The sequence below is a fragment of the Limulus polyphemus genome, unplaced genomic scaffold, assembly GCF_000517525.1.
Source record: "Limulus polyphemus unplaced genomic scaffold, Limulus_polyphemus-2.1.2 Scaffold2728, whole genome shotgun sequence".
NCBI lineage: Eukaryota > Metazoa > Arthropoda > Merostomata > Xiphosura > Limulidae > Limulus > Limulus polyphemus.
The window spans coordinates 63,580-75,537 of record NW_013668338.1 but is presented as its reverse complement, the minus strand read 5'-3'; positions in this window follow the sequence as shown (position 1 = coordinate 75,537).

Genomic DNA, 11,958 nt, shown 5'->3' with positions numbered 1-11,958 from the left:
GCGCACTGGGTGTGATATAACTATCTTATTGCTAACGTCGCCTTCTTTGATAACTTTTTGGTAAATAAACATGTTTGTTGTCTTTATTTTTTTGTATCTTCACTGTATTGTATTGAACAAAATGGTTATGTGGCCCGCGCTCGTCATTCTCTCAGTTATCCAGCACGCTGTGAAAAAAGTTTGGTGACCCCTGCTGTAGTCTTACACTGCTAAATTAGGAACGGCTAGCACAGATAGCCCTCGTGTAGGTTTGCGCGAATTTCAAAAAACCAAACCAAACCTGAAACGTTTAGATGATATCTATATCAATACGTATTTTCTAGTGTTATAGATAAGCACTATGAAGGGATCGTTATGATTAGTAGTAAATGTCTACTTAGTTTACTGAAAAAAACAACAACATGGGAATTACATAATGTTTTCTAAGCCGTTTTGAATATTTCTTTATAGTTTAGGGCATTCAGTTTGAAATGCACAGGAGATAAGTCATCATTCTGGTATTAGACGATCATCGATGTTCCTAGACATGAGTTGTTAGTGTTACTCTGACTTTGAGACCAGAGTGTTGAACCGGTTCGTTGTTTCTAAAGACGCCCTTGTGCTACTTTTTCTACGGTAACCTACTTTTATAGGACTTTACCCGGACTACTATATCCTGTTGTGATGAATAGATCCTTTATAATAGTAGCACTTATGTTTATTTTATTTTCTGTGTTACTCGTGCTACTTTCACTATCCTAATTACTTTATGTCAATTAAACATAAGTTTATGTAATAGTACAATAAACATGTCTGTTAACAATATTTTCGAGAAGTTATTTCAACTTGCTTATCCATACTTTCATGTCTGTTAACAATATTTTCGGGCCCAGCATTGCCAGGTGATTAGGGCGCTCGACTCATTTTGGAATAAATAAACAGAGTATATAATTTTAGTCCCTTAGGATAAATATATAAAATATAAGTCAGCCTCGGGGAAATCATTAGTGGTTGGTGTTTAGGGACGCCCTCAACATAGTGTCTATGTGATAGGAAAGCTGGATGATAAAAGTGCAACTTTGTCATAGATTCTGCATCTCAGCAAACCATTGTGAGTATCAAAGTGCTACATCACAAAGGAGCACCAGAGCCCTAAAAAGCTCATTGGTGTGACAGGACATTATGCAAGGTTTTGGGGACTGGTGTGGGTAACTATTGAGCTCAGGGGCATAAAAGACAGTTTGTTTGTTTGTTTGTTATGGATTTCGCACAAAGCTACACGAGGGCTATCTGCGCTAGCCGTCCCTAATTTAGCAGTGTAAGACTAGAGGGAAGGCAGCTAGTCATCACCACCCACCGCCAACTCTTGGGCTACTCTTTTACAACGAATAGTGAGATTGACCGTCACTTCATAACGCCCCCACGGCTAAAAGGGCGAGCATGTTTGGTGTGACGGGGATTCGAACCCGCGACCCACAGATTGCACTAAAATGATATACTCTGAAAATACACAGAGTATATCATTTTAGTATTTTGGAATAAATACAATTCCAAAATACTAAAATGATATGCTCTGTATATTTTATATACTTATTCCAAAGTACTAAAATGATATACTCATTTTTATAACAATACACATGTAAAATACTTTATCATTGCTATCTATATTTGTGCTTGGTCTACCATTCTGTAATATCCTATCTAATACGCAGAATATCAATAAAAATACTTCAGAACATGAACTCATTTGTGATATTTGTTCAACTTTGTTGGAAATGAATTTTTTAAAAGCTAACAATTTAAATGTTAAAAGTCACACGAGTAATATATATATCTATATATAACTAAAAGTAATTTATGTTACAACTAAGTACAAGATATTCCAACGAGACAATCAACAACGATTTTTTTTTCTAAATATATTTAAAAATGGAAATCAAATAAGTGTTTTACTCAACGTCTACTTTATACGAATACTTCAGTTAACCTATACTTTTATATTATCTTTAGCCATCCTCTGCTTCACGTGCCATCTTCAGCTATCCTCGGTTCTTTAAGACCGCTTTTGTCAATCTCTACTCTATATAACAGCTTCAGCCATCCTTTGCTTAACTTTATGACTGCTTAAGTTAACCTCTATTATACATGACATTTTCACACATCCTCTAATTTATATGACTGCTTTAATCATTTCCTACTTTACATGACAGCTTCTGCCATCCTATGATTTACATGACTGCTTTATTTAACCTCTATTATACATGAAAACTTCACACATCTTCTAATTTATATGACTGCTTTAATCATTTCCTACTTTACATGACAGCTTCAGCCATCCTCTGCTTTACATGACTGCTTTAGTTAACCTTTATTATACATGACAGCTTCACACATCCTCTATTTATATGACTGCTTTAGCGAGTCCCTACTCTACAAGACAGCTACAGCATCCTTTTCTTCACCTGACTGATTTAGTTAACTTTTACTTTAGTGGACGACGTTTAGGGCTCTAACCATTTGTTTGATTTGTACGATATATAGAAAATTTCTCTAACGTCAGTTATAACGTCATGACGACATTTCTTTCACCATAAGGCTAAAAAACAACTTTCGACATTTTCAAAGTTCTTTGATAAAGAATTCCATCTATGTGCTGTTGGTTATTTGATACGTGAAACACACATTCTTTATATTATTATTCTTTCTAGTTTTCGAGTGAAAGTTAAAAGATCAAAATTAGTTTCTTTCACTCATTTTATCAAAAGTGTAGACTTTATGTGACTCGATGCAATAAAACAGGAATAAACAGAGAATGAATGACTTTTCAATTCTGCATCTAAGTTGTTTTTTTTTATTGGAATATTCGAAGCAAAGACGTGCCTGAGAACGAGATTAAGCTCCAAAACACGCGAGTCCTACGGAAACTTTTAAAGTACTTATTATGAAAATACCAGAACACATTTATGATCAATCCGTTAAGTTGTTTGAGAACAACAACCTTTCTACATGCGAAACTACAATCTTCATGCTTCCAGAACAACTTCAGAGAGCATGTCATCAGCCTCTTAAGGCGCCTCTTCAAATTGGATTTGACCCATTCCCTAACTCGTTTTGGGATGCGAAACTGGAAAGCCTGTGAATAACTGCGCATAAAGGTTCAACACGACTTGAATACCAAATGAGAAAGGCCAAGTCAACCCATTGATTGTTATGTGTTTGCTTACAATTTTAACATTATGAAGTTTAGAAGGCATTATATTGCAAAACAGGTTCTAACTTTTTTCTTTTAAAGGAATAAAATATACAGATTTCTCTAAGAACCTTACAAGGAAAAGAAAACAAATGTTCAGCTTTTATGACTTGTAATCTTAAAAAAAAAACTCTTTTTAATATTCACACTAGGATATGAAGATAAGAAAACTGAAAAAAACTAAAATATTATACTGTAAAATATTGCCGTAATTTTCACAGTGAAAATTAGTATTTTTTTATATTAAGATGGTACATTGTAAGTCCAGAGATACACGTTATGTAGTATATGCTGTATATTATATATTTAATTGTGTTCTACAGTTAAATCTATTAATTATTTACTGTGTAAAACCGTAAGTTTATAAATAACATTAGAGCAAAAAGTTGACGTGATAGAAAGTTAACTAGGAAGACAACTAGAAGTTGACGTGATATAAATTTATGTAGGAAGACAACTAGAAGTTGACGTGATACAAATTTATCTAGGAAGACAACTAGAAGTTGACGTGATAGAAATTTATCTAGGAAGACAACTAGAAGTTGACGTGATAGAAAATTATCTAGGAAGACAATTAGAAGTTGACGTGATTCAAATTTATGTAGGAAGACAACTAGAAGTTGGCGTGATAGAAAGTTATCTAGGAAGACAACTAGAACTTGACGTGATAGAAATTTATCTAGGAAGACAACTAAAAGTTGACGTGATACAAATGTATGTAGGAAAACAACTAGAAGTTGACATAATACAAATTTATGTAGGAAGACAACTAGAAGTTGACGTGATACAAATTTATGTAGGAAGACAACTAAAAGTTGACGTGATACAAATGTATGTAGGAAAACAACTAGAAGTTGACATAATACAAATTTATGTAGGAAGACAACTAGAAGTTGACGTGATACAAATTTATGTAGGAATACAACTCGAATAACATTTTATATTCGTAATAAAAATCGTTTTAGAATGACTATAGTTTTTACGTATTTCTTATAATTACAATACTTAGATTTTCAAATTAGAGGTGTTTGTAAAAAAAAAATTCAGACCTGTCTTTTATCTGCATCAAGTTACTGTCTAGAAGAATTTTTTTCAACATTAGAGAATATTAATATGATAGTAATTGTGTACAGAAAAGCAATTAACTTGTCATGTGGGTTGGATAATGATGGTAGCAAGAGATATGCTGAAACGATGATTATATGCAGAAACAAATGAGCTACTTAAAAGACTTGACGTTTTGTTTTCTTTTTACAGGTGATTAATGCACTGCCTTCCAGAAATATGTTTGAGTGTTCGAATGATCAGGCTGGAAATGGGAAATTGAATATCAAAAGTAATAAGCATTCGTTTGGAAGTCAATACCCAGATTTCGCTTTGAGAAAATAAATGTGTGTTCACGTTTTGAACTTTTGAATTAAAGTGTCTACTGATGTAAGACTACTTTTTGTGTGCATTCGTTCAACCTTGGTAACTAAAAATTTCGATCTGAAAATCAGCCTTTGACTTGGGTAAGAGACTGAAAAAGTTACCTTGGTGGATTGATATTGGTCTTCTATATCCTTGTTGTTGTTGTTGCTGCTCTTAAGTAGCTACATTTTTAAAATTAAGCTGTTGTTGTTGTTGTCTTGCTCTAATTTCTTGAGGTTTCAATTGTAAGAAAAAATATAAATAGCATATACGAATGTATATTTATTTGCATTATAATGTTATGCGTTTTACTTATATGAATATTATTTAAAAAAATATCGTTATCTAACCAAAACGCAAAGTAAAATAATTCGCCAATTGTCTAAACGTAAATGGATCTTCCTCCAGCATGTTTAGAATTGTTCCTTGTCTGTTAGCTGCACCAGACTCCACTACCTCTTGTTTTCTGGCTCCGATAACTGTTCGGGTAGAATGATCAACATTTACTGCAGCACTCTACCTAAGTTATGATCAACATTTACTGCAGCACTCTATCTAAGTTATGACCAACATTTACTGCAGCACTCTATCTAAGTTATGACCAACATTTACTGCAGCACTCTACCTAAGTTATGACCAACATTTACTGCAGCACTCTACCTAAGTTTTGACCAACATTTACTGCAGCACACTACCTAAGATATGACCAACATTTACTGCAGCACTCTACCTAAGTTATGACCAACATTTACTGCAGTACACTACCTAAGTTATGATCAACACTTACTGTAGCACTATTCCTAAGTTATGATCAACATTTACTGCAGCACTCTATCTAAGTTATGACCAACATTTACTGCAGCACTCTACCTAAGTTATGACCAACATTTACTGCAGCACACTACCTAAGATATGACCAACATTTACTGCAGCACTCTACCTAAGTTATGACCAACATTTACTGCAGCACACTACCTAAGTTATGATCAACACTTACTGTAGCACTATTCCTAAGTTATGATCAACACTTACTGCATCATTCTACCTACGTTATAATCAACCCTTACTACAACACCTAACCTAAGTTATGATTAACATTCACTGGCACTCTACCTAAGTTACGATCAACGACTCACTGCAGCACTCTACCTAAGTTATGACCAACATTTACTGCAGCACTCTACCTAAGTTATGATCAACACTTACTGTAGCACTATTCCTAAGTTATGATCAACGCTTACTACATCACTCTACTTAAGTTATGACCAACGCTTACTGAAGCACTCTACCTACGTTATGATTGACACTTACTGCAGCACTCTACCTATGTTATGACCAACACTTTCTGCAGCACTCTACCTAAGTTATGATCAACACTTACTGCAACACTATACTTAATTTCATTTAGGAAATACAAATGAAAGAAATAATGTCAACAAAGAGTTAAGTTACTCTTCTTCAGTTATCTGAGTTCTTTTTTTACACAAAATATGTTGCTTTAGAATAATTCATCTTTTTACATGTATCAATTAGTAGATTTTTAACATGTTTTATGAGTATTGTGTATTGTATATTTTTATGAATTTATTACAAAAAGCCAAAATTAATGAAAGTCTTATGAATTTTATCCTATCTCATTGTTTTATACTTGAAAAAGTTACGATTGGTTGCAAAACTCTGTAGTAGCCTGTATTTTAAAACTGTCAGATATGTACTTACCTTCAGATGATTATTAGCCTTTCCTTTAAATACTTGGATTGGTAAAGGAAATTAAATACAAAGCTAATTTAGACAAATTTGGAAAAGGGTATTTTTTTCTTTAAATAATAGACATTGAATAAAGATCCTTTACGTGTAACGTTTAACTAACATTAATTAGCTAATCGGAATATTCAATATATCTGCAAACGATCGATGTTTTAAGAAATTAGTTGACAAAAACGAAAAACAACATGAAAATATAAATAGAAACAGGCCACAGAGAAGATGCAACAGTATAACACAAGTAGCTATCCTAAACTATTTCTAACGACATGAAAATATAAACAGAAACAGGCCACACATAAGACACAACAGTATAACACAAGTAGCTATCCGAAACTATGTCTAACGACATGAAAATATAAACAGAAACAGGCCACATAGAAGACACAACAGTATAACACAAGTAAGCTATCCTAAACTATGTCTAACGACACGAAAATATAAACAGAAACAGGCCACAGAGAAGACACAACAGTATAACAGAAGTAGCTATCCTAAACTATTTCTAATGGCATGAAAATATAAATAGAAACAGGCCACAGAGAAGACACAACAGTATAACAGAAGTAGCTATCCTAAACTATTTCTAACGACATGAAAATATAAACAGAAACAGGCCACAGAGAAGACACAACAGTATAACAGAAGTAGCTATCCTAAACTATTTCTAATGACATGAAAATATAAACAGAAACAGGCCACAAAGAATACACAACAGTATAACACAAGTAACTATCCTAAAATATTTCTAACGACATGAAAAGATGAACAGAAACAGGCCACAGAGAAGACACAACAGTATAACACAAGTAGCTATTCTAAACTATTTCTAACGACATGAAAATATAAACAGAAACAGGCCACAGAGAAGACACAACAGTATAACAGAAGTAGCTATCCTAAACTATTTCTAATGACATGAAAAGATAAATACGAAACAGAATATCTGGATATTCTGGATGGTCATGGTGCTCCAAGTTGATCCATTTTCCCTTGTTATTCAATGTCATTAAGTACAAGGGATATCCCAATTTAGAAATTCTCAATTTCCCATCTGATCTGATAGTATGGATATATAACTTTTCCAAAAAAGGTCAATTTTCAGTAACATCGTACTACTTACTTGACGCCAGTCAACAATGCTTAAACTTCGTTCTACCGTAAAAAGATTGTATCACCTGTGATTATCGGTGTGACTTGCTGATTTTCATATTCAAATTCGCTTTAAAATAACTTACTTAACGCTCTTTACATAAATAACAAAACACATAGAAGTTTAGACAAATATATTACAAATATAATTAACCATCCAGAAAGTAATCAACATTTTATGACATTGTGTAAGAAATATACTTTCTCACAGTGAACCAGACTTTTAAAAAGCGTTTATTGTTAAATTTTGGGCTGTAAAATTATTTTTGTTACTAATACTAAAATCGGAGTAAAAATAGGGATATATTTCTAAAATAAAAGGATCTGAATGTCTATAGATATGTTATTTCTAATATAAAGCTCACAATATCTTGTATGTTAACTTTTTATCTTTTCTATTTGTTAACAAAGAAATAATCAACTGAATATAACTTCACTCTGTTTGGCCCACCTACTGAAAATAAAATTACACTCCACAACCCGGGGCTATAGGTCCGTTATAAGAGTCACTGTTAAATCTTACTATTTGGTCAATAATTGTATGGGAAGAGCTGTCATTTGGTTTTGTTGACTAGCTACTTTACATCTAGTCCATCAGCTCAAAACCAGGAACGGCTAGCTCAGATAGCAATTTGGTGAATAAATAGTTGACTTTCGGGGACTTATTGTCAATAACGATTTGAAAATATTAAGTTAGAGGTTGAAGGCTTAATCAGATGTAAACATAAAACATACAAACTTTTATCACATGCTTAAGATTACGAGATTCGAGGTTTAAAAATACCATATAATATCATATAGAATGTTTGAACCGGTACGAAAGTTAACTGATTTAAAATAAATAATGTAAATGAAGTTATTTCATACATATTATTGATATTTAAGAGAAGAAAATATTCAAATATATATCCTTATTTAGCTGGGATTTATATATCATTGCAGAGAGGATGTCTTTGCTGGTAGGGAATCAGAAGTAAATACTCAGAGACAAGATCTAATTAGCACAACACAGACTAATTGCTGTGGGGGGAGGGGGATGGCACACCAGAGAAACCACAGACTTTCAAGAAGAGCCATAACTCTTCATAAAGACAGAAAAAAAGGGAGTAAAGTAACAAGGCTAGAGACACAAGGAAATCATCTTTCCAGGAATAACAGTTTCTATTTTTAACATATTAAAGTTTCTCCATTTAATCTCAAAGACTAAGAAAATGGTAGTGCAATATAAGTATGTAACTTACATATTTTATGGGTACGCAGCAACATTAACAACTATAATACAAACTCCCTACGTAGAAGTGACTGGGTTGCGTTATATTTCTATTTTTAAAGGCCTGTATATATACTGACGAGTAATTGTTTTATGAAAAAAATATGTTAATTGAAAAACCAATGTTTAATTTTTGTAAAACTTATTCTTACAACATACACACGTCGTTTCATGACGATATATGTTAATTATATGTTAATTAATAGATATGTTAAGCATTTCTTTACACTTGTTAACTTTGTTTGTTTGTAATTAAGCACAAAGCTATACAATGGGCTATCTGTGATCTGACTACCACGGGTATCGAAACTCGGATTCTAGCATTGTAAGTCCGCAGACATACCGCTGTGCCATTGGGAGGGGGGAGCTGTTAACTTGGAAAACTACATTTATTTCATCTCTTAATAACTTTTAGTGACTAGATATAATTTAGCATTGGAACAATCCCATGTGCAATGAGATGGGCTTAAAAAAATCCAGATTTGAAAGGTATACGCACAGCGTTTTCTGGGTAAAACGTGTAATACTTTTACTACTATTTTCCCGATTTTTATTACAAAAATAAATATGTTATGTAGCAACTCTACCTTAATTTATAGTTATTTTAATTGAAAAAAAGTAAAAACTATTAGCTTAAAGTGTATAGAAAATAATTTCCTAAAAAATCTCAAATGAAACATCATTTATTCCTGAATATATGCTGCCGTAAGGATATTTTTGTGGTTTCATTTTATTATTTATTTATTATTCGCCGCCAGGATCTGAAGTATGAGATATTTCTGTCTTAAAGGGTACTTATCAGTTTGTTAATTTTTCCTTCTTTTATATATGCTAAGTTTGGTTTCATTTAAGCATAGCTTTTACCCTTAAATTGACTGTTTATTTCAACATATAAATTTAAATTAATATGATCAATTACCTGTTCCAAGTGTAGGGTTTTTAGAATCCTATGTTTTACTGAAGTGGTTGAATTACTACAATTATAACCACTTCAGCTAGTGAGACCTCAAGCTAATTGCAACTACGATACTGTAATAAGGAATCAGTTAACAAAGTGCAAAAGAGTTCTGAAACAAATCAATCAAAGCGACGTAGATTTTAAAAAAGGAAAGGGCTTTTTTGTAGTCGGTAGTTACATCAACACGGTGAAAAGGGCATTCTTATGGTCGATAGTTATATCAACATGGTGGAAAAGGCTTTGTTGTGGACGGTAATTACATGGTTAAAAGGGCTTTGTTGTGGTCGGCAGTTACATCAACATGGTGGAAAGGGCTTTGTTGTGGTCGGTAGTTACATCAACATGGTGAAAAGAGCTTTCTTATGGTCGATAGTTACATCAACATGGTGGAAAGGGCTTTGTTGTGGTCGGCAGTTATATCAACATGACGGAAAGGGCTGTGTTGTGGTTGGCAGTTATATCAACATGGTGGAAAGGGCTTTGTTCTGGTCGGCAGTTATAGCAACATGACGGAAAGGGCTGTGTTGTGGTTGGCAGTTATATGAACAAGTCAAATAGCTAAACCCCATACTGTATGCTATGGTGACTTGGCAAGAATGGAAAATGTTAATGTGGATGGAGAGTGAAGTGAATCTCACAGCAGCTACAGCTTCGAATAACAGCAAGATTCTGTAGTGAATATTATAAGTTTAAACCATTTATTTTCGTTACGATAATTTTGAGAAACTGAAAAGAGCGATAAACACAAACACCCTTCTAATATATAAACTCACTATTCTAATTTTACCATTTTATGTAAACAAAAGCCACTAATATAATTATACCGTTTTATGTAAACAAAAGCCAAAAATATAATTATAACATTTTATATAAATAAAAGCCAAAATTATAATTATAACATTTTATTTAAACAAAAGCCAAAATTATAATTTTAACATTTTATATAAACAATAGCCAAAAGTATAATTATAGCATTTTATATAAACAGTAGCCAAAATTATAATTATAACATTTTATGTAACCAAAAGCCAAAATTATAAATATAACATTTTATGTAACCAAAAGCCAAAATTATAAATATAACATTTTATGTAAACAATAGCCAAAAGTATAATTATAGCATTTTATATAAACAATAGCCAAAATAATAATTATAACATTTTATGTAACCAAAAGCCAAAATTATAATTATACTATTTTATGCAAACAATAGGCAAAATTATAATTATAACATTTTATATAAACAAAAGCCACTAATATAATTAAACCGTTTTATATAAACAATAGACAAAATCATAATTATACCATTTTATTTAAACAAAAGCCAAAATTATAATTACAACATTTTATGTAAACAAAAGCCAAAAGCATAATTATGCCCATTTATGTAAACAATAGCCAAAAATATAATTATAACACTTTATGTAAACAATAGCCAAAAATATAATTAAACCGTTTTATATAAACAATAGTCAAAATTATAATTATACCATTTTATTTAAACAATAGCCAAAACTGTAACTTTTTTATTTAAATAAGTATATTTTAGTCCTACAAAAATTATATGTATTAAAATTATATTTCTTTATTACGATCTTTTTTTTTTGTCGAAAATAAAACTAAAAGTCCGTTCAAACAGTTCTTGCTTTATCAGCATAATGATGGGCTACCACAATCTGTCCACCACGCGGAATCGAACCCCAGGTTTTAGCGTTGTAAGCCCATAAATCAACAATACAAAGGCTATAGTCTTGGGTAGTTTTACGAAAAAATGATTTTTTAAATGTCCTTTCAGCTAACCTATCTGGGTATATGTTTCAACAAGAGAAATTTAATTTGTATATTAACTAAATAACATTGGAATTCTATTGTGATTCCTCCAAAATAAGATGCAAACTCGTGTGAACAGAGACGGAATATTGGTAATAAACTGTTATACTATTTGACATGATTAAAAAGTTCGACTAAATTCAGCGTGAAATAAATTATTGAATTAATGCTGCAATCTGACTAATGAAAGTTCAATTCAATACCAACATTATATATTGTATCACTGGAAGTATTTCTAAACATGCACAATTAAGGTTGTATTTCACATAACATAAGATTGGATGTCCAATTACAGGCTTATATTTGTTCTACGTGTCACTAATATTATGTTTTCAGTCGAACTAA